The 22,489-nt window shown below is 45.0% G+C and overlaps 1 pseudogene across 1 annotated transcript in view; it reads left to right on the top strand.

The window, feature by feature from the left end:
- The window catches only part of LOC144103370 (uncharacterized), a 39,978-nt pseudogene extending 18,747 nt beyond the window's left edge, over positions 1-21,231 (top strand). Inside the window, exons 11-15 of the transcript XR_013308289.1 lie at positions 11,877-12,270; positions 12,927-13,046; positions 13,185-13,324; positions 16,956-17,132; positions 21,019-21,231. The product of XR_013308289.1 is annotated as an uncharacterized LOC144103370 (transcript). The remainder of the gene's footprint in view (positions 1-11,876; positions 12,271-12,926; positions 13,047-13,184; positions 13,325-16,955; positions 17,133-21,018) is intronic.
- Positions 21,232-22,489: the final 1,258 nt, after the last annotated feature.

The following is a 22,489-nucleotide window of genomic DNA, read 5'->3' as shown; positions in this document are numbered from 1 at the left end:
TGAAAGCGAAATAGATTGAGTACTGACATTTTTGAAGAGTTTCGTAACATGAAAAGTTTCTACGATCGAAACATGGTAACATGGTGTTATGAAAACACCAGAGGACAAGGCACTTCTTTCTTACCCTTACTCTTGCCGTTACAATTTTTATAATGGTGCACTAGGCAACCTCCAGTGTTCCTAATTGCGTGTCTACATAATCATTCGTTAAAACATCTGCCAATCTGACCAATGTAACACCTGCTGCAGGTGAAGGAAATTTTGTATTCAAGACCGGAATCTCACTTCGTGAACTTCTTATGATTTGTGGTACCCTGTGGCTTGCTTTCTTTTTCTTTGGCTACCAAAGAGAGACGCTGCTCAGTTTAGTCAGTACAGAGAAAACCATCCTGACACCATATCGGTGTGCCATTTTTTTGTTGCATGATGCACGGTGTATGTATGGCATCACTTGCACCAGTTTTGTCACTTTAATCACTGTTTTTGCGTCTTTTCAACTTCTGTAAATAAACTCACACACTGTGGCAATCAAATGGGGTGGGCCACCAACGGAAAGAAAGTGCTGGACTTAATGATTGAACCTCGCCTCTATTTTATGGATTCATTACTTTTATAGGGCAGATTGGCAGGCAAAGATTACATTAGAGCGTTTTACATCCTTCCTCCATTTTACTTCTTCCAGGGGCTTAAACGGGCCATGACAGCCTATTTTCACACATACCCTGTTTATCGCATTTCATTCTGAACACGTTAAATTTAAATTCCCCCAATTTTGAGTTGATCTGTGCAATAAATATTTTTAAAGCGAGTTTTTTCCATTTCTTCTGCAAACTGCTTGCTGGTCTAGCAACCTCTGATCGCTGATGTCAGGGGCATACCTGCCCCGTGTCGTCTGCTGCGCGCTGTTGAGCTGCTTGCATGCACACCGTAGACGGCGGTTGCTCAAAAAGTCTTCTTTTTTTTAGCTTATCGAAATAAAATACATTTTCCGTGTTTTCTTTTCGGAAGCCTTCAGCTTAGTACGCGAGCTGAGCGATTCCTGGGAAAGAGGACTTGCTCGTGGCACCCGTTTTGTGATTGTTGAGGAAACAGAAATTGATGGACCCCTGCTTTATTATTTACGCTCAGAAACATGTTAGGTTTGTGTTATGACAGTGGTCTCTTTTGCGCAGTCAAGTGCTCTCGTATGTGAAAATCGGCACGTGCCATGCATGCCTTTGTCGATGTGCGCCGTGAAAGCTGCGGCATTTTGTAGCTGGCTACCAATTTCTTGTCCGCTGTTCATTGGCTCGATTGGTGGCACTAGAGTAACCTTGAAGCACGAAAGGAGGAGGGAAAAATGCCAAAGGAGACGACTTCCCCGCTGCATGTGTGCAATTCTAAGTCGAACATACATTCCCTTCGGCTCGTAGAACCCTTTTGCAGGAGCGAAGCCGCTTGCAAAACCCTACGCAACTCGAATGCTTTCACTGCCCGTACCGCTGAATAATCGCTGCCGTCTAAATGAGTGCTTGAAAATAATAATCATTTAGCGTTTACTGTGCGTGCGCAATGTGGCCCAGGAATGCGACAACTGCAGCCCCACGCTGGGGTACTCATTTACACAATATGATAACACTCCAATAATTAAGCCCTGCTGATGCTATATCGACTGCTTGGGAAACGCATCCTGTAAGACCGGCGCTTCCCGCTTAATTGTATCTGCTTCCTTTTATGTCTACAATATTTGATTTTAAATTGCTTTAGCTAAAAATACTTTCAGACCTTACTTGAAATAACGAAAACAACCAGATTTGCTGTCTACAGTCTATGCCGATGGCTTCTGCCGGCTGCCTTTGGCACATGCTGTGAAGTCCGGGTCACATATAGACACTTCCCTTATTGCACTCGCACCCTGCGATGTAGGCAGTCGTCGTTTTGAGGGCACTGTGGTCAAAACTGCGCTCAACAGCTATTTTCAGCCGCTAAAACTTGCGAATTCGCTCTCTGCAATCATCAAAATCGCACACTCGAATCCTGCGTACTCGCTAGGCCTTATCACGAAAGGGGCCGGTTGTCCACCGTCAACCGAAATTCAAGAATCTGGCAAGAGTTCCCCGCTGATTAGTAAGCAAGTGCGAAGATATGAAATGCAGCCGCTCGTTTCACTTTTTTCAATATGTATAAAGTGCACAAGCGCAGTATTTCGGGCCGTCTATTCACCGGGCGTGAAGCTTTCGCTCGGCCGCACAAGCCCAGGCGAAGGCGACGAGCAGCACTCTCGTGCGGCGTTTTATGCCCGTGTCGCTCAATTGCCTCGCTGATAGGTTCTATGCGCAGACACCGAATGAAAGCACATCCTCGCTGGTGCACGCACATTGCGTATGTCGCCGTGGCTAGCATCAGGTACAATAAGTTTTAAAATTCTCAAGTTTATAGCATGTCATACCAACTAGTCCCCCACCACACTCTGCCAGTTCCCACTAAGTTTACTCTTTACACTACTGTGATACAAGGTCGTTGGTCGTGCTGGCTGTGTTGTCGTTCTAGTGTGACAGACCGGTGCGTCAGCGACAGCATTTGCATACTGACCAGCCAACTGACCGCCGTCGCATCGGCCTAGTGTGACTGAACCCTACCGAAGAATAACTGCGTTACTGTTATTAACACTTTTGTGGCACCAGTCACTCATATATGGAAGATGACTGCTACTTCGATCGCCCGCAAAAGTGCAGGGGGGAATGCGACCTCGCTGCGCACATTGCAGCAACGTGAGCAGATGACGTTGCTCCGCGTTGGCCCTAGTGACGTCACAGGAGCATTCAATATGGCGGTCACTGCCGGTGGGAGGAGTCCTCGTGCTCAATTTCGATCGCATTTTTTGGAATATACAGCACGTCCAGGGCAGCCAAATTTCGGAAACTGAATCATAAGCTGTTGCATTAGTTACTGAAGCACAAAACTGCAACATGAAGAATGACCATGTCATGGCCCCTTTAACTTTCACCCACAAGTTGACTCCTGAAGCAGGCTGCAGTACCTCGACCTAAAGCTCGACTTTGTAACTGAAAAATATTTGCTGGTCATACAATCGAAGAACGAAAAAGAACCAACTGGTGTTTCGAAGCGTACATTCCAGGAGTTATTATAACAAGATTTGGTATTTTCATTACTTACTGGCCACTTGCTGTGTTTGTTGTCACCTATTGACTAGGAGTTTCACAAAAGACGTCTATAGCTTGTTTGGCTGTTTGCTTTCGTCTGTTCGACATATTTTCAAGACTCCATATGCATCAACTGCATTGCAGCCACACCTTTTGGGAAGTTTTTTTTTACTTAACCCTGGGTAACTTGAAGATGTAAAAGCAAGATGAATATTTCAAAATAATTAAGTTCCGAGATTACTGAACTGTTTTAGTTCAGTGATCATCAATTGTAGAAACTGCAGCCTTTTGACCAGCGTTATTTTGTAGCACAACCTCTGAGCTAATTTAATATGGCAAATCGGGCAGTTAATCAAAATAAACAGAGTCCTGTTAGTGGCACTGCAGTGCACGAAATATGGCTGATGAATAGCACGCCTGCTTTGGATGTGCCATCACATTGATAGGTGACAGGTGACACGACCACTGCTGTGTGCGGAGGAGGGGTAGATTGGAAACAGGCTTCCTCCTGTGAGTCCCCTCCTTAGGGTAGCATGCCTGTCATTGCCTTGGGAAATGGATTTCCTCACGTACCGCTATAAATTTTCAAAGGATTCCGCCGTATTTGCCAAGCTCCGAAGCCAGGAGAGGAGGCAGTGCACACTGATTATCACTGCAGCTGCGAGGGGTGCGCTAATGGAGGCTTGCTTGTTTGTGGCATAACCTGCATACCGCACAAACCGCTGACTGATTTCCTTTTTTTCAAGTTAAGACACTCCTGCACGCTCACGCCTGTGCCTCTAAGGGTAGTTACGAAGCTTATCTTCATGCAGCACTCGTGGAAATAATGTGCCCTCGTCTGATATTTTGCATTTAGCCAGCCCATTGTGGGACAGTTTTAGCCATAATAAATATCACATGAGTGATCATACATTGCCTTCTACGGGGCGCGCGGACGCAACTGCAGTTCACGAGCAATGGCGCTATATCTGCATAGTGGGGAAGAAACCCCACCAGTGAAGGTCTTGATTCAAAGATTCCTTGTCCTTAGTTACTTGATGTCTGTTACAAAAAGAGGTCCGCTAATAGGGAGAGGTAGCATGTCCCACAAAGTGATTTCTCTTATTCCAGATTGTCTGTTTTACCCATGTCTCTTACAATGAGGCTAAATTGTAACAAGCATTTTGAGGCTAAATATTGCATGTTATGACCTGCATTATGTTTCTACATAGGTTATCAACTTGAGATAGAACTTAAAATTTGCTCACAAAGTTTTCAAGCTGTTGAAAAACAGTTCGGTTAAAACGGTGAAAACTGCGGTGTCAGCCGCAGCTTTTACCTCTAAACTTGAGTAGGCAAGCCAAAAGTCATTTTGGTCAGCTTTCAGATGATCGAGTGGAAAACTGCAACCATTGCAGCGCAGTGAAAAGCAGCACAGCATACGAGTTTGCCTTCTGTCCATGCTTTTGTGCAGAACAGGAGATATGACATGGGTTTGATCCCGGCCGGGGCAGTCGAATTTCGAGGGAGGCAAAATTTGCACCTGTGTGCTGTGCGATGTCTATGGATGTTAATGAACCCCAAGTGGTCAAAATTTCCGGAGCCCTTCTCTTCGGTGTCCCTCATAAACGGAGTTTCTTTGGGACATTAAGCCCCCATAAACCACAACAGGATTTATGACAATGTAGAACGAGTGGAACAAGCCACCACATAGTTTTCAAGCGACATTTTTGGACTGGTTAGTTTAGGATGAATACACTGACTTAGTCGGCTTTTTAGTCAATTTAGTGCCCCATTCATGGCAAAACATGACTTAAGCTCATGTCCGTATTCTGTGTCTACTCCTGAAGCAAAAATTGTCTGCTGTACAGGTGTTGGAGAAAGCTGCACTTCTTTTTAGAATACGAATAATGTAGCTTTGCAGCAAATTGATTGTGAATAAGTACCCACCAACAAAATTGAATAACAACCAAATAGTAATCGAAAATTTTTTTGAATATTTGCAATTTGTGTGAATATTCTTACAAAACAGATATTGTGCGAAAGGTGCAAGTGCTGCCTTGCTATCGTCGCGACTGTATTACTTGTGGAGGCATAGCTATAGCTGGCAAAAGATGCAACGCTGATCTTCAATAGAGAATACATGACACAGTCAGTATGCCCATGATCTCATACTTAGAAGAAAATTCATAGGTATATGCGAATATATCATTATTTAGAATATTCAGCCCGGTTGTAAGGTATTTGACATTCAATTCGATCTGAATGTTTCACATTCGAAATTTCGTAAGTAACTGTCTCGATTCGCGTGTCTGCAACTTTGTTACCAGCGGTGCACACACGCAATTATCGCCATGGCAGCATGCATCAATGGAGAGATGTAGCATAGCCCTATCAGCTTCCATGCACCCCCAGCATCTGCCTGCTGATTGGTCATGATGGGGCAGGCATGCAAACAGCTGGCCAGTGCCTGGCGCCTTGTGTTGTCTTCAGGGCGATCTACGAATTTGTAGTGGCTCTCTGTAGGACTGAATCACATTGTGCTAAATCGGTTTAATCAAAGGACGCTAATCGAAGGTTGCGCAGCTCGCTTGACTTCCGCAGAACAAGCCTGCACTGACCGCAGCTCCTGAAAGTTGCATGAAATATGCTAAACAAGTGCGACGGTGTGAGCACGAAGGGAAGCTAGCATGAGACACGTAAAAATGGGTGCCCCTTTCTGGTGCCTTACACAGGGTGGCACGGGGTGTGCAGCGCATTCGCCTACCAGGTGCCATGGAGTCGTTGCTTAAAAGCATCAGCTGCACAATGATGTAGTTGAAATTAAGAGCAGCAGTTAGAGACCCCAAGAATAGGTCTTCAACTCCATACAATACGGGCCGCCGCGGTGGCTCAGTGGTTATGGCGCTCGGCTGCTGACCTGAAAGACGCGGGTTCGATCCCTGCCACGGCGGTCGCATTTCGATTGAGGTGAAAGTCTAGAGGCCCGTGTACTGTGCGATGTGAGTGCACGTTAAAGAACCCCATGTAGTTGAAATTTCCGACGCCCTTCAATACGGCGTCCCACATAGCCCGAGTCGCTTTGGGACGTTAAACACCCTTGAACCGTAAACCTTACAATATGTTGGCACGGTATTAGCTCCCTCAATTTCTTGTGGCCATTTTTGCAGAAAGTCACAGTCTCAGTGAGTGGGACAAAGCTTTAATGCATTCTTTTTTTTTATGTACTGGCCTTGTGTGCTTGAAAAATACGGATTTTTAAAATGCCTGTTGTTCCATACAAACTTTTTTGAGTGCAGAAGTATTCGAGACATTTGTTTTGAACCAAGAAACCACTATTGGTGCATGACTAAAAATTCCTCCTTCCGCCTTGCTGAAAATTGCAAACTTAGAACCACTTGCAGATAGAAGAAAGAAAGCCCCTCTCAATTTCCTTCATTCATTATACTTTTCTCGTCTTGGCATTCGACCTGAAAATCACATCTCTAGTGATTCTAGACGAGCCTCGTACCACAAGCATACCCTTAGCCTGGAACCTGTTTTTGCACGCACAAATACATACAAGTTTTCTTTTTTTCCAAGAACAGTTTCTGAATGTAATGCTCTACTGCAGAACTCTCCATTGCTTTCCAATCATTCTTGATATCTTCACTGCTGACTTAGTAGCTGCACTGTAACTGCATTTTCAATTGTGTTTTTGCATTGATTATTTTGTGGCATCTGTATCGTTCGGTACTATCGTACTTGCTTTGCTTTTCCCCTGTATGTATTTCCCTCTTCTGCTTGGACATAAAACATGTCCGCAGTATTCAATTAATAAATAAATAAATGTCCACACACACACACACACAACCCCTTCCTCCATGTGCTAGCATTAGAGTGCGCGCAGCTTATAGCGAAAATGCAGAACAATGCATTTGCAAAGCCAGCAGTCGGAGGCAAATACAGATCAGATGAAGGATAATCTCCATCCTTCCTTTATTACTGCCAACGGTCCGGTAGTTTCGGATTCGGCTGCAACGCAAGCTCCAGTCTTTACCTGAAGTTTTCTCCCCCGCTGTCTACCTCTTGTCATTGAAAGTGACCATTGTAAACCAACTCCTCCACACACACGCATGCATGCGCGGAGCTGCATGCATCTTTGTAAGCACATAGAGTTGGGCTAGTTAATTTCCTATAGAACTGAACTTAGCGCCAAAACGGGACATGAGGAGCAGCAGACAGCACGAGCGCTGCTATTAACTGAAGCTTTATCACAGACAAAGCAAAAGCACATTGCCTTGTCTGCAATAAAGCTTCAGTTGTTAGTAGCATTCGTATTGTCTGCTGTTCCTTCTCATGTCGTGTTTTTACTTTAAATTAACTTCTATGCATCTAGCCACAAACGAGTACCAGTATGATGCACATACTACCTGTGGCTCAGCCAAATCCTTAGGCCTGGCAAATAAGTAGCGCTCCTGATTCCCCGCTGCTCCAGCACAGTGGGGCAGAAAATGTCTCATGTGTCACGGAGTGTCGCGATTTGATTAACATCACTCTGTGGCCTCCTGCAAGCATGCAGTTTTCGAATGGCATGAGAAATGGGCTAAATTAGTCAAGCCGCAGCGACATAGACAATTGTGTTCACAGGATTCTAAAAACTGATATAGCTATTGCTAACAGCTGGCTACAAATCTCTAATGGCAGTCAGGTGTCTATTGGTAATAGTTATAAAGTTAACTATTAAAACTTAATCACTTTACTGGTTAACAATGATTTGCCTGTTTTTACGTCCAGCAATGCTGGTATTACTATGCCGTAAAAAACTTCTGTTTACCTCAAACCCTATTTTCAAAATACTGTGGCCAGCTTCCCTGAAACAGCTTCCTTGAGGACCGGACTGGTCAAGACTGGCACCTCCGACTGCTCCTCTGTGGGACTTTTCTGTGGAGGCACTGCTGGGTTACATTGGCAGGCCCACCTGGTATGGTATAGTATAGCCTTATACCCACAATGTAGAGACATCTATCCTCATATGTGGTGGTAGAATAGTGCCTGTCTAAAACTGGCTTAGGAGAATATAGTCTCCTACTGCCCCTTATGTGCTCCACAGTGTTGGCGGTAACGCGCTACAAGTAATGGCGTTACCAGTAAAGCGGCAGTTTTTCGGTAACTTAGTAATGTACTCGTTACCATTTGGGACCTGTAATGGGTAACATACTTACGTTAACATTTTTCGGTAACGTGAGGTGTCACGTTACTAGTTACTTTTTGCTCCAGTTGTCCCCACTCCGCCCCCTTTTTTTAGAAAAAAAAGCACAGAGCGCCTAAAGTGATGTTTCAAATAAACAAACAAGTGCTGTCAACGACCTTTGTTGCAGCTCGCGTGAATGCCAGAAAACACCTGCCCATGACGACACACCCGACTAAAAAAAAAGACACAATAGCCATAAAGCACGAAACACGTGCACGAACACGCATTCACACACTCCCCTTCGCCTACCTCCCCTTCCCAATAAACTCACACACACAATTCTCTGAAGAGTGGAAGCATGCTGAGCATTTTGGACCATCACATTTTTCAGAATAAGTTCAGCGCTCTTTTCTTTGTGAAGATAGAATTGATGATGAAGTGCCGTTTTGTGTTTAATTCCACATTCAGAAGATGGCTTCACCATGTCCCACTGAGTTAGAATCCAACACATGTAACTTTACAGGCAACTTTAGGCCACTATAACATTGCTAAGCTCCTGCACATTTGTGCAAAATATTGTGTAAAATGGTTGTTTGGGCTAGAAGTTTTATGTAAAATATCGGCTTTATAAAATTGTTATCTTGAGTTCTTGCAGCGAAGACGCACTAATTAAAATTTATAGCCATGAAGTAATGGCAAAGTAACATGCGGTACTTTTTTTTGGTAATGGTAACGCGTTACTTTTCTTTATAGGTTATGTAGGGCGGTAACGCGTTCCTTTTTTCTTAGCGTAATGAGTAACCTATTTAATTACTTTTTTCGGTACTGCCTACAACACTGGTGCTCCAGTATTACTCTGACAAAAACACTCAGCAGCATCTGCTACCATCAATTGCCAACGAGAGCACAGATGTGTACTAGCGGTTTGCGGCATGTGAAAAACTACTACAAGCTGTGTATCACACCGTGAGATGCCATCATGCTTTCCATGAACTGCTGGGTACTCCATACTGCACCAAATTGTTTGAAAGATAATGGCTACTTCACTGCCAAGTAGCATACGTAGAAGGATACCTTAATTGTAAAAAAAAAGAAAACGTTTTTGCTTTCTTTTTTTCACAGTTCATTATTATGGATACTCTCTTGATGGGCAGTTATTCTTGGGAACTAAGGTGTCTATGTTAGCAAGGCATCGCTATACTTCATTCTTGTGGGTATATGAAAGAAATCATCAAAACGCAGAAATTAGCCATGTGGTAGGCCCCCATTCTTTTGCTTTTACCTTTGCTTCTGTGGCTTGCAAATTCAACATTCTTTCAGTAGTGGCACTGCCCTGGACTGTTGCTTATGGGGGCTGGCTCCGAAGTTTCATCCTCATCTGATTCCTCCGCGTCACTCTCGTCCTGCACTTCAGAAACGATGCCCTCGTCCATGCACGGTTCTGCGGTGTCGCCGTCGTCATCGACAAAAATAAACTCATTTTAACCAATGTCATGACCCTCATATCGGAGTCGATGACACGCTGCCACAAATCGCTGCCGGGCTGGTCATCTTCCGAAGCACCATGGAGCCTCGGCATCAGGCACTGTCGACGAAGTTGGCCTTGCGGAGCAGCTCGCCAGTGGCCATCACCTCTGCCCAGGCCGCTTTCATCATCTCTACCACTGAATACAATGGAAGTGGGCACAGTGTTCCCGTCCGCCACTCCCAAATTTGGCCCCCCTCACCACCGAAATTTTCCTTCCTCTGATTGCTACCAAAATCAATGTCCAACCTAATTCGACTACGGTGAACACGATGACCTCCAAATTTGGCCCGGACCGCTTCCAAATTTGGCCCACTCACCCCTGAAATTCGACCTCGGCCAATTAACGCCAAAATCAATGTGCAACCTAATTTCACTACGGCGAACACTGTGGTGACCTTCAAGGTTGGCCCACTAGCACCGAAATTTGAATTCCAATGATTTGTACCAAAATCAATGTCCAATCTAACTCGACCACGGCGAACACGATGATGACCTCTAAAGTTCACCCAAGCCACTCCCAAATTTGGCCCACTCGCCACCGAAATTTGACTTCCACCAATTTGCATCAAAATCGATGTCCAATCTAGCTCAACTACGGTGAACACGATGATGACCTTGAAAGTTGACCCAAGCCACTCCCAAATTTGTCGCACTCACCATCGAAATTTGAATTCCACCGATTTGCACCAAAATCGATGTCCAATCTAACTTGACTACGGCGAACATGATCGATGATGACCTCCAAAGTTGACTCGAGCCACTCCCAAATTTGGCCCACTCGCCACCGAAATTTGACTCCCGCCGATTGGCACCAAAATCGATGGCCAACCTAATTTCACTATGGCGAACACGATGATGACCTCCAAAGTGGACCAGAGCCATTCCCGAATTTGGCCCACTCACCCCTGAAATTTGACCTCGGCCAATTAGAACCAAAATCGATGTGCAACCTAATTCGACTACGGGAAACGTGATAGTGACCTCCAAGTTTGGCCTGGGCAGCTTAAAAGAGTCACAAACAACGCATTGGAAGGCACAAATACAATCGCATTATCGCACATAAGGAGACTTAAGTGCTCCCCTGAATTTTTGCTTGCGTATGCATCACGCGTACTGTCGCGAAAACATATGCCAGTATTGTTCGTAGGAACAAATTTCTCCCGCCGGATTCTGTGGTGCCGTGTAGCTCGTCGCTTGGAGTCTTTTTTCCGCTCGGAATGGCAAACAGCGTTTTGCCCGATTCCCACCGATTGCTGCACTCAAAAGTGCAGCACCCAGGCATTCTTCGATGTCTTTATGTAGGCATCAAATGCACAAGCGTCAATATGCGACTGGAAATGCTGTGCACGCTTATCTTGGCCCATAAGAGCAAGTGCTACATGAAGCTCCGGACGATCTGTGTCGGCGGCCGCGAGAAAGAAGCGAGCGGACCATTTATGGCGAGGAATGACCATGTGACCGCCGAGAACGAATCGGGAGCGCACGCACGGCGACACGACGGCGAGAGAAAACAAATGCGGTACTTTTGCCATTCCAGTGACTGTAGGGAAAACAGAACGTGCGCCAGGTGCACAAAGGGGTCGGAGGCAGGTTATCTCGCATTGCTGCGCCAGGTTTACGCCGTCCGTTTGCTGTAACCGACCAGCAGGACTTAATGACGTTCGTTATACGTCATTTTGTGCCATTGAAACAGTGATATTTTGACAGTCGTGTAGGCCTCGTTCATTATAAGCGAAAGTTCGTCTTAAGTGAGGCCGTTATATGTGGGCTCGACTGTACATGGTATGCTTTATTATGGTGGAACCCATCACCAAATATCACACAACATTCTAGTGGACTGAGTCCATTGCCATTTGCCTCTGTATGAAACATTGTGCAGACAAGCTAGCAGTTGGGGATTTTTCCCTGGCATGGTGCCGCCAACATGTTAGACCTGAACTGCTGCCTGCATGCCGCGAACATTGGAATGTAAACTTGCCTTTAGGAGAGTAAAAGATAATTTAGTGATGGGTGTCCATGAAAGTTTTTTCTCATATTCTTTTTTTCTTTGCAGCCCGTACTGGTCACCGATGTTTCCAAGAACCTCAATATGTCGTTATGGCAACCTGATGGCTTATGCCGTGACTTCGGCGAGATCCGGAATGACCTGGTCAACTGCCGCACTGACAACGTTCTTCCCAACCAACCGATGAGAAAATTTTGGGAAGGCTTTGAAAAATTTAGCAAGCACATGAAAGATCAAGATGGGGAATATATGCTTCTCAAGCTGAAGGACTGGCCAGCTGGGGATGACTTCAGTGACATGCTGCCCAGCAGGTTCAATGATCTCATAGAGGTGCTGCCACTACCAGAGTACACCCACAGGGAAGGAGTGTTCAACTTGGCTGGGCGGCTGCCAGAGTGTTTCGTAAGGCCAGATCTTGGGCCGAAGATGTACAATGCTTATGGTGCGTGTATTTTGAATAATTTCAGTTCACTGTGCAGGGAGGTTTTACTTCGGTCTAGTACTGAAGACATGGCTTAATTTTTTGTTGTTTTTTTGTTCAGGGTGAGCACACTGTAGGTAGGGTGTGATCTTAACTTAGATTCTGAGCAGTTTAAAAATGGGGGGCCCTATTTAGAACCTTTTTTTTTCTTCGCTTAACATTTACCCCCTCCTCCTTGTTTCATTTACCTGATCATCTCGTACCACTGTAGTTAAGATGCCTTGCAGTGTATTGCTTTTAGCATGATAGATTAAATTGGTCACTGTTTCAACTTCTTATTCTACATCCCGTATTGTCCTTTCAGGTGTAATATGCTCATGTTGTCATAACAAGTTTTGTAGCTGCAATATCTAAGAACATTGGTTAACATAACATATAGCACTTCCTTTAAAAATATGTTGCTGTATGAAAGAAATTGAGCTCTTGGTTTGGTTTAAACCATATTGTTTAAAAAATTGGTCAATATGTGACCACTGAATAATGTAAAATTTAGCAACTGTGATTCACTAGCAGATGAATGCTGTGCGGAACAAGATTTGCTGTTTCAAAGCCTTGATATCTAAGCGTCTACATTATTCTACAGTGGATTTGGTTATAATCCTGTTTGCTTTTGGCAGGTTCTGCTCTTTACCCTGATAAGGGCACCACCAACCTTCATTTGGATGTCAGCGATGCTGTGAACGTTATGGTGTACATGAGAATTCCTAAGGATGGCAAGGATGAAGAGCACATCAAAGGTGTGTATGCCACTCCCTTCTCTTGCATACAAGAGTGTCTGTGTAAATTGTCAGTTGAGTAAAACCTGCTTTGCCTGAAATTACCGTTTGTTCTAGTTCTGATTGCATTTTGGTATGCTGCTATGCATCTGTTCGCAGAGGCATTGAAAGCAATCGACGAAGGAGTATGCAATCCCTTAACATGTAAAAGGGTCCGGGAGAAAGGGGCAAAACCTGGCGCTCTTTGGCACATCTATGATGCCCGTGATGCTGATAAAATCAGAGATCTGCTTAACAAGGTGAGCTGTTTTGTTCTGAATTGCTGTGTACTAGAATAGACAAAACAAATTGAACAAAAATTGGTGGGGAGGAATCCTCAGTCCACTCAGGCTGGCTGACTCTGGCCTCCATTTATACTCCCTGATCAATTTATTTTATGTTGTCAAGAATCCCATCTTCCTGCCTTCTTTCTAGTACAGTAAAAGCTCATTAATTCGAACTCGGTTAATTCGAACTGACGCCTGGGTCCCGTCACAGCTCTGCATATTTCAATGGGGGAAAACTCCCGATAATTCGAACAAGTCGGCATCTGCTACGGTTAATTCGAACTATAAGCCCCTGGCTGACACCGCTCCTCGTAGATAGAAGTTGACCCATAGTGAGTAAAACAAGCTCAAAATTTACTAGAGATGGAAAACAATGGAAAAGAAAAAAAAAGCCGCATTACGAGGATCACGGAGCCCGCGTTCCGGTGCATGCCTTAGCAGGTTTTCACTGCTGGAGCACTCGCCCACGCTGCTGATTCTTTGGCGTGAGCTGTTCAATGTTTCCGTTGTGCCGCAGTCACGGGGTCGCGATCACTCACGTGATGTAAACAATACAGTATGGCGGTTCGCGCAATGTAGGCTTTTGTTAGTGCTGCGAGCTTGAGCTGCGTGGACAGCAGTGTGGAGACGTTGGAGCCCTTGAGTGACGGCAATATATTTAAAGCTGCATGCTCCCAGCATACTTTGCAGGGCTCACGTGCGGCAGTGACGAGTCCGACGGCTCTGCCACCGCAAAGTGCACATAAAGTAGGGTCGGCGCTCGATGTTGCAGCATGCCACTTCTCTGTCAGTGAGAACTTTGACATTGCGCAGGAGCTTTGGGCAAGCTGCAGATGATGCTGATGGAGTCTCGGCAGAACAGCTGCAAGCAGATGCACTTCGCCAATAACTTTTAATTTTGACAACCCTTCCCCATAAATAAATATGTTTTGGAGCATGAATAGCATCATATATTCTAGCACTAAAGCTCGCTGCTCATGCGAATGCATTCCAGTACTTGTTTCTGGCGCATAACTGGCCGATTAGTTCATTTTATTTGCCATTAGGACCGGATGCATTTAATTCTCAGGATATGCCCGCTAGAATCGTGTAGATGCACCCAGCTCGCGGTTACATGCCTAGATGTGACTGCCTCGAGTTCTGCCTGCATGGCGGGGCGCTGTAACCGCTCATTCTAGTGCCCATTCGATAATTCGAAAAAATTTTTGGTCCCTTTTGAGTTCGAATTAACGAGCTTTTACTGTACTAGGCTGTGATCCTTTCACCTTTTTGCTGCCCGAGATTTCTGACTCCAGCTCCCCTCATGCCCCTTGGGCAATTTATTTTGTGTTGTCAATGAGTCCCATCTTCCTGCCTTCTCTCATCTGCATACTGGGTTGTCCTTTTAGCCTTTTTGCTGCCTGAATTTTGACTGAGTTTGGGGAGTCATGATGTGTGGGGCTAGGTTGGCTCATTGGCGGCCAAGGTTTAGTGTCAACTTAGCAGTGTATTTCATTTCACTACAGCTTGTATGCCACTTTGTTTGTTCTGGTGAAGGGCTTGTTGCCCTTATCTACGGGTTACTCATTAGTGTGAGTGCGAAAAAGTACAGTAGTTAAAGTAGTCGTGACGCTGATGGCAGAGGCAGCGTTGCCAAAGAAGTAGATAATTCGAGGGTAATGAAAGAGGAGGTCGCGAAAGATAATGAAGCATTGTACAGGGGAAAGCAGCAGGTGGGATCAGTAATTGTAGATCTGTTGAAGGACGTTGGAGGCGTTGTGCTAGAAAAATTTGCCACCCTGTATGTGCAATGAGCACTACTGGAAGCATGGGAGAATGCTTACAATAGTAAAAACCTGCATGTAATAGGTTTTTAATGCTTTAAGGATCCTGCATCGCAGACAAGTTGGCATCGGCATCATTGACTGTGAGCAAAACATCTGCGAAAAATTGCAGGAGACACTTCAGTTCTATACTGGCCTGCTTCTTTCTTGCATCTTATGTCTTCTGTGGAATTTCGAGGATTCTTGATTCTTCATCCTTGGAATTTTTACTTCTCCACCGTAGTTAGGGGCCTTAACTATGCAAGTGGAAAATTTATTAGCGTTAGCCTTACTGTCATGTGCAACCTGCTGAGTTTTCCGAAACTCTTTATCGCCCGAGAAATGGAAACTCTCGTCCACATTGCTAACATAGAAAAGCATGTTACTTCGTTAGAAACTCATGAAGCATATGTTTTGTTCACAGCTTTCAGTTGGCACCCCCACTGCATTTTTTGTTGTAGATGATGCACACCATTTCTACCAACACTTCTGGCTGAACCTTCACTATTGCGTCCCTCATAGCCTGAGTTGCTTTGGGACGTTAAACCCCCGTAACCAAACCATAGTAAATTGGCATATATACAAAAGGTCATTCTATATTTACATTCATAGATCTCAGAGTCCTGATACCCCTCCTGGTACAGTGGTACCGCAGTTAAGCGATGCACCACTGCCCTGTGATAGCAGGTGCTCCCAGTGGTGGGCCTTGTGCAGGCCAGGTTTCTTTTCCAGGGTGACCAATATTTTAGCTGCCACCTACCACAGTGGGCAGTTCCCTCACCATCCAGCAGGCAGGTTGTGATGGCACCGCAAGGTCACGTCACCTATGTTTCTCACCTGCCATAGCAGTCGGTGCTTATGATTTTTCACTCACAATGCTGACACCAGATTTTCTGGGGAATGGGGCTTTTAATTAATGCTTGTGTGTTAATAATACATTTGGATAATACTGCCGAAATTTTGTGTGCATGAGCATGTTTATAATCGGGTACAATTTTGCACTGCCTTGCAGGCGTCGTCATTGACATGCATATTCCATTAAATCTGGATGTGTAGTGCCAGCTTTGAAAATAATGGCATTAAGTGTTTACTGTTATGTCTTGTGCATGTCCTGATATAAGCGGACCCTTTCACCCATCTCGTACGCCGTGCTTAAGTTTACGCCAAAGATAAGTCGAGGCTTTCTGCCTTACGGCTCTTCAAGCTAATGAAGAAATAGAGATGCTTGCCTTTTGCAGTGTGCTCTGAGATGAGTTATTCACGGATTCCTTCTTTGGTCACTGTGGAGGGCTATTATGGAGGATTTTGGCAAAGTTTCGCCTTACTTTTATATTAGTTAAATACAGTATTTGTATCTTGCCAGTGCTTGCCTATACCAAAAAATCTTCTAAATGTCTATAGCAAGAATGTTCCAAATGAAACACCGGACAGCACTGCAACATACATGAGCTAATGATACCATAGGTAAAAATCAAAGGGGAAATGGATATAAGTAGGGCATATAATGCAGAAAAGGTAACCAGTGTTCTCACAAGGTGGTTAGGTTTATTTCAAGAGGTGCAACTTCGCAGAGTGGAGCAGCATGTCAGATGGGCAAATGAGATTAGGAAAGATGTCGTGACAGGGTGGCTGCAGCTGGCACAGGGCCGGTTTAATTTGAGGTAACTGAAGGTCAGACACCTCTGCTATGACTACAGTGGTGGTTGGGAGGGCGAGCCAGTGCAATATGTATTTTGCTTGCCACAGCAGATGTGTCATCCTGTATGTCATTTTTTCGTGACTGTGGCTGTACCATTGTGCAGGTGGCACTGGAGCATGGTGAGAAGCTAGAGCCCCACCATGACCCTATTCATGTCCAGAGTTGGTATCTGGATCAAGAACTATGAGAACGCCTCTACCGTGAGTATGCCGTTGAGGGCTATGCAATCGCCCAATGTCTCGGGGAGGCAGTTTTTATCCCCACAGGTGCTCCACACCAGGTGAGTGCCCAGTCTTTTCATTTGCTTCAATTTTGCTTCAGCGTGTTGTCGCGTACACCAGTGATGTGATTTTTGCGCAAAACTCTGTCAAAAGGCAAAGCCTGCTACATGCTGCTACTTTACGACAAATTAGAGTAATCTGCGCCAAGCCTGCACCAAAACTCCATACTTCCTTATGGACAAAATTGTCTCTCACTGCATGCTGTTTATACCTCTGCATTATTCAGCACTAGTGGAAAGCACAATTTTGCTGAGAATCCTTCAGTCAGTCCTGTGTCTGTATATGGGGGGGGGGGCATCATGCACGCCAGGCACATTGTCACCCCACTTAATGAAAACAAGGTGAAATAGGCTTGCAGCATGCAGGGATTTACTCTGGTCATCTCGTGGCATGGAAGGCACGCCAAAAATGCTCAGGGCGCAAGCATTTGCAAACGGCGTCGGTGTCCTTGCTTGCCCGAAGTGGAGAAACTGCAAGCTACCGTGAAGTTCTCAGTGGTCATCGATTTTATGGTTCGCTTCATTGCCCCACCTAAAAGTGGATATTTCCGGATGATTTTCTTCATCGACTTCGAACTGTCTCCCTGCTGCTCGGTTCACGTCCTCTAATGCATATTCAGTGGCACGCTGCTTCAACTTTGCATCGTAGCTGCTTAACCTTGCAGGCAGTGTCATTTTCAGTGCAAGCCATAGGGATCCAATGCTGAAATCGGAACTTTAGAGAATATGACTGGACTGGATGTGTCGGTGGCGCTTTCAGTCTGCTTATTGTGAGATCATTGGATTCTAGCCATATGATAGGATTTTAAAAAATAATTTAGCATAGCGCAATCTGCATACCACTACCATGAACGACATCGGTGGTGAGCTATCTGCACATTGGGCAGATGGCCTTGATTAGCACGTACCTGTCGCTGCGCAGTTGGGTCCTTGCGGATGTGGATCACGGTAGCGGATTGCGCTGGGCTGATTTCAAATATGCATTTTTTTATGTTAGTTCGTTTTCAAGATAACATTCAATGGCCATTGTTTAAGGCCCAAACTGCAAAGTAATGACTTCATCAAAAATAATTATAAGGCATGATTGATAGCCAGAAGAGTGAATTATGAAATGTTGAGAGCAGATTTTTACATACCAGTTATTAATCATTTCACAGCCTTCGGAATTTAAGTATTCAAAATGTGTGTACCTTCTAATGGTAAATTAATGAAAATAAATCTTTCAAGCTAAAATGAAAAATTCGCTCCCAACATTTTACACAGCACACATTAGGCTTTCCATTGCAAAAAAAAGTTTCAGCTCTGTGTGACTTGGTTGCTGAGATATTGAGGCCGTAAGACTGCTAGTAGTTGAAAGTATGCATTTTCAGACAACTACAATAAACAATCTTTTGTAAAGTTTAGTATTTACAGGTGCAGTTACATGTTTACAATATGAAATGGCTTGTAGCCGCTAGGGATGTAGTCCTTCTGCTTGCCAGTGTCCAGGCGCCGCTTCTTGAGGACTCCTAGAAATTTTCGGCAATGGAATGCTTTCGAGCACATTTTTGCTCTTGGCACTCATCTTTCTCTGCCATTCATTTTGTGCTCCTTGCATTGGTATTGAGGCCTAGTTTTTTAATATTGCTACAGAGGTTCTTTTGCTGCCTGCATTGAACCGAATCACTGCTTCAGACATGGCAGCTTTAACAGTAAACAGTGATGCGTGGCGCTCCTTAGGTGCCAAGGCCCATATCAAGGAGAGCAGACTCTCATTACTTTTTTGGGTTTTACCCCTATGGCACCACTCAAACAGCCGCTCATACACAGGAACCAGCGCTTTATAGAAAAATGCGGCGGAATATTCTATCGGTGCTTTGGAGGAGATGCCCCTTGGGCTGCTGCCGCATTTCGCCGGCATCAAGAGTCTGGCCCTGATGCACAGAAGCTGTGATTTGATACCTCCTCGGTTGAGGTAATGTAATGGTAGGTGGCCATCACAGGCTTCTGGGTTGTCTCCACATCCTTATATGAGATTTTAATGCCCAGGCATAATAGGAGCCTAATTTTGTTATGAGACTGCCTGTTAGCTTGCTCTTGCCTCCAAGGTTCTCAGTATCTTTGTGCTTGGACAACAGAGTCTGCAGGGCTGTTGCCATTCGTTTTTGTACATGATTTATAGTCTTCCTTTGAAACTTCGATATATCCGTAAACATCTACCTCTTGCATAGCTACAAAAGCCCGACTATCACCATTAGAAAGTATTCTGGTATAGCGAAGGCCATACTTCTTCAATGACCTTTCAAAGACAATAAGGGCTGCCTCAACCTTCATCTCTACAGCCTTTTTTGGGAGTTTTTTGGCATAGGTGTATAGTCCTCCAGGACTGGTAAGATGGGTCACGTTCTTTCGGGCCTTGCTTGCAGCCGGCACAGAAATTGCACTACAACATAGTCCACTACAAGACCGGTAAGCAGTTCTGACGACGGTTCCCACACCTATGTTGGATGTGTGGCTGCTTGTCATCCAAGTGCCATCATATGATGTTGCCAGCATTCCCAAGGTCCAGTTCATTATCAAGTTCTCGAACTGGCCGCAAACACTTTTGCGTCACTTCCTCGGCTGCACGAACTGCTTCAGGCGTCAACTTATTCTTCACGTCTTACCAACTTTTGGTGTGAATACCGCGGTGGGAAATGTTTAGCGATGAGAAAATGTCATTCAGAGCTGTCTGTTGGGTCCTAGTGCTATGTAAGCAGCGAGCACATTCACCACGAAAGGATTAACTTTCTGATCGCCGCATACCCGTGACGAACTCCATGTAGATGATGTGTCCCAGTCATTTGCAGACTGAAGAAAAAGTGCAATGGTGAGGCTGTATTCTCACTCACCTTTTACGAAGCTAACGTTGTCGCCGCCGCTGCATGTTTTACATTTCAGAAGTTAAGCAGTTGAGCGATTCTAAGCAAATGATTGTGAAACTTAATTCGTCGAGCGGACAGTCTGCAGCGTTGTTGTCACGTAAGCAATCAGACTTCTGCCTCGTTTCCAGAGTTGAGGAGAGTTCTTGAAGTTTTTCTTTAGTTTTCATCTTCTTTTGGAGCACATTGGATGGCTCTAGCATCACTGTATCGCGGCTAATGCAAGCGCTGCCACTAGCACTTTCCTGTACTGCAGGGCTTGCAAGGCCCACCTGCGCAGCCTTGCCGACTTGATCGTTTGGCTCAGGAGTTTAGTCCTTCTCGGCGCGCACAGTTGGAGCAGGGAATCTGTTGAAGTTAGCGACCAGCGACTTCTTTGTTTTCTGGCCGAATTGATCCCTTGTATGCACTTTGCGCGCCAAGCCAGGCATCGTGCATTTCTCGCGTGGCATGGTCCGAAACAAAAGCGTCTCGTCTTCCCGGAGCAGCTCGGGAGCGCCTAGCAGACGCTGCTTGCCAGCTCCACCAATCGGATGACGACCTGCTGTCACGTGCACCACGGCAGCCAATAGGATTTTAAATACTACCTTTTCTTTTTTTGTTTTTTCCCTGCAACTAATGGGCGAAAGGAAGCAGCAGTGGCGGCAAATCGATGACGAAAGGTGGCTTTTTCAAATGAAATCAGGATGGCTATGGTGCCGCGCATCAAACGGGAGCTACGCATTGCGGAATTCTGCTGTTTCGGCATTGATTTCAGCAACATGGATTATACAGATTGGTGTTATGACTAAAATACTGATCTTAGAGATGAGAAATTTAGCAGGTAGGTAGGTATATAGGGGATAGATAAGTCTGATGCAGATAGGTGATAGATAGCTGCTGATTTCAAAAATAACATTTTCTAAAAACCTATTTTTTTTGCGAATTTTCGGCCCAAAAGAGCAGTGCCTTCTTAAGTGAATATTCTGCATTTCTTTGTGTTGCAGGTGCGAAACTTGCATAGCTGCATAAAGGTGGCTGAAGATTTTGTCTCTCCAGAAAACATTGCTCACTGCTTCAGCTTGACCAATGAATTCCGTCAGCTGTTCGACACCCACACAAACCACGATGACAAGCTTCAGGTAAGTTACTATGTTTGTTTCCTGCTTCCAAATCATCCACACACATATTGAGGAATGGAATAACTGAAACCATTTGGTTAATGGTCATTAAGAGCCATTTTTCAATGGCAGTGAAGTGCAAAAATGCCCTTGTGCTAACCCTGTGGGGCTGAAGCAGTGTTGTGGACCATGAGACTATGAGGCATATCTCATAGTCCACAACACTGCTTTGTCTGTGAAAATTGATTAGCCGTTCCACAGATCGCACATTCCTGCAGTGTGGAAAACTTAAGTGGCAGATTCCTAATTGCTACAGGTTGTTTTGGGTATATGTATGTGTCGGGAATGAACTGAGTTATGAACGTAAGCATATGCCTAATACGTAGTTAAGCGCACTTGCTTAGGGCAGCAATTGGTTGCCACAAAGTCTTAAACTGCTGATACATCAGATTTTACAGCATAGATTAATGCTGTTAGTGCACCTTGGGGACCGGGATGCCAGCCCTGTCAAGGAAACACCCAAACCTGTTCGCTAGGTTTGTAGAAGCAGGCATACTTGTTTAGTTACATTCAACGACCATAAACTCTAGAATGTCCGGAAAATCTGTTGTCGACTGTAGTTTACAAGCTCTATACTGACTTGGCCAGAAGCTTGGTTAGAACCAGCTGCATTGATTTTCACTGTGTTCATGACGCTTGCCTAATTTTCGCTTTGCTTTGCTTGCAGGCCCGCAAGTAGTACTTTTTATTTTGTGCTGGATCTTGTGAATGATAGAGCTCAAGTTTTGAAGTCTAAACTACTCCTTAATTTCAGAACAGAAAGCACCACACCCCTGAAAGGCTGTGAAACCTCCGATAAGAGACCGTCCATATTATAGCAACTGCCACAACACAATAGTAAACAGCTGCCGCGGTGGCTCAGTGGTTATGGCGCTCGGCTGCTGACCCGAAAGACACAGCTTTGATCCTGGCTGCGGTGGTTGAATTTCGAAGGAGGCAAAATTCTAGAGGCTTGTGTACTGTGCGACCTCGGTGCACGTTAACCTCAGGTAGTTCCGGAACTCTTCATTATGGCATCTCTAATAGCCTAAGTCTTTTTGGGATGTTAAACTCCTATAAATGAAACCAAACAAAAGCAAACGTCATGATTGTGCTGGGTAGTGGGCCACTTTGGTATAAGCAGCAGCAAGAAGAGTTCTTGTGTGTACTGACCCTTTCAGTTCTTTTACCAAGGTTTGGGCATATGTAAACGCGATAAGCGTGGCACGCTACCTTTGAACACAAGCAGCTCATTGCATGCAACGCCGTTTTGAACACGGTAGCAAGAGCCGCGGGCCGGCTTGGCAGGCCAATACTG

This window comes from Amblyomma americanum, chromosome 9, assembly GCF_052857255.1.
Source record: "Amblyomma americanum isolate KBUSLIRL-KWMA chromosome 9, ASM5285725v1, whole genome shotgun sequence".
Classification (NCBI taxonomy): Eukaryota; Metazoa; Arthropoda; class Arachnida; order Ixodida; family Ixodidae; genus Amblyomma; species Amblyomma americanum.
This window is presented reverse-complemented; position numbering and strand designations above follow the sequence as displayed.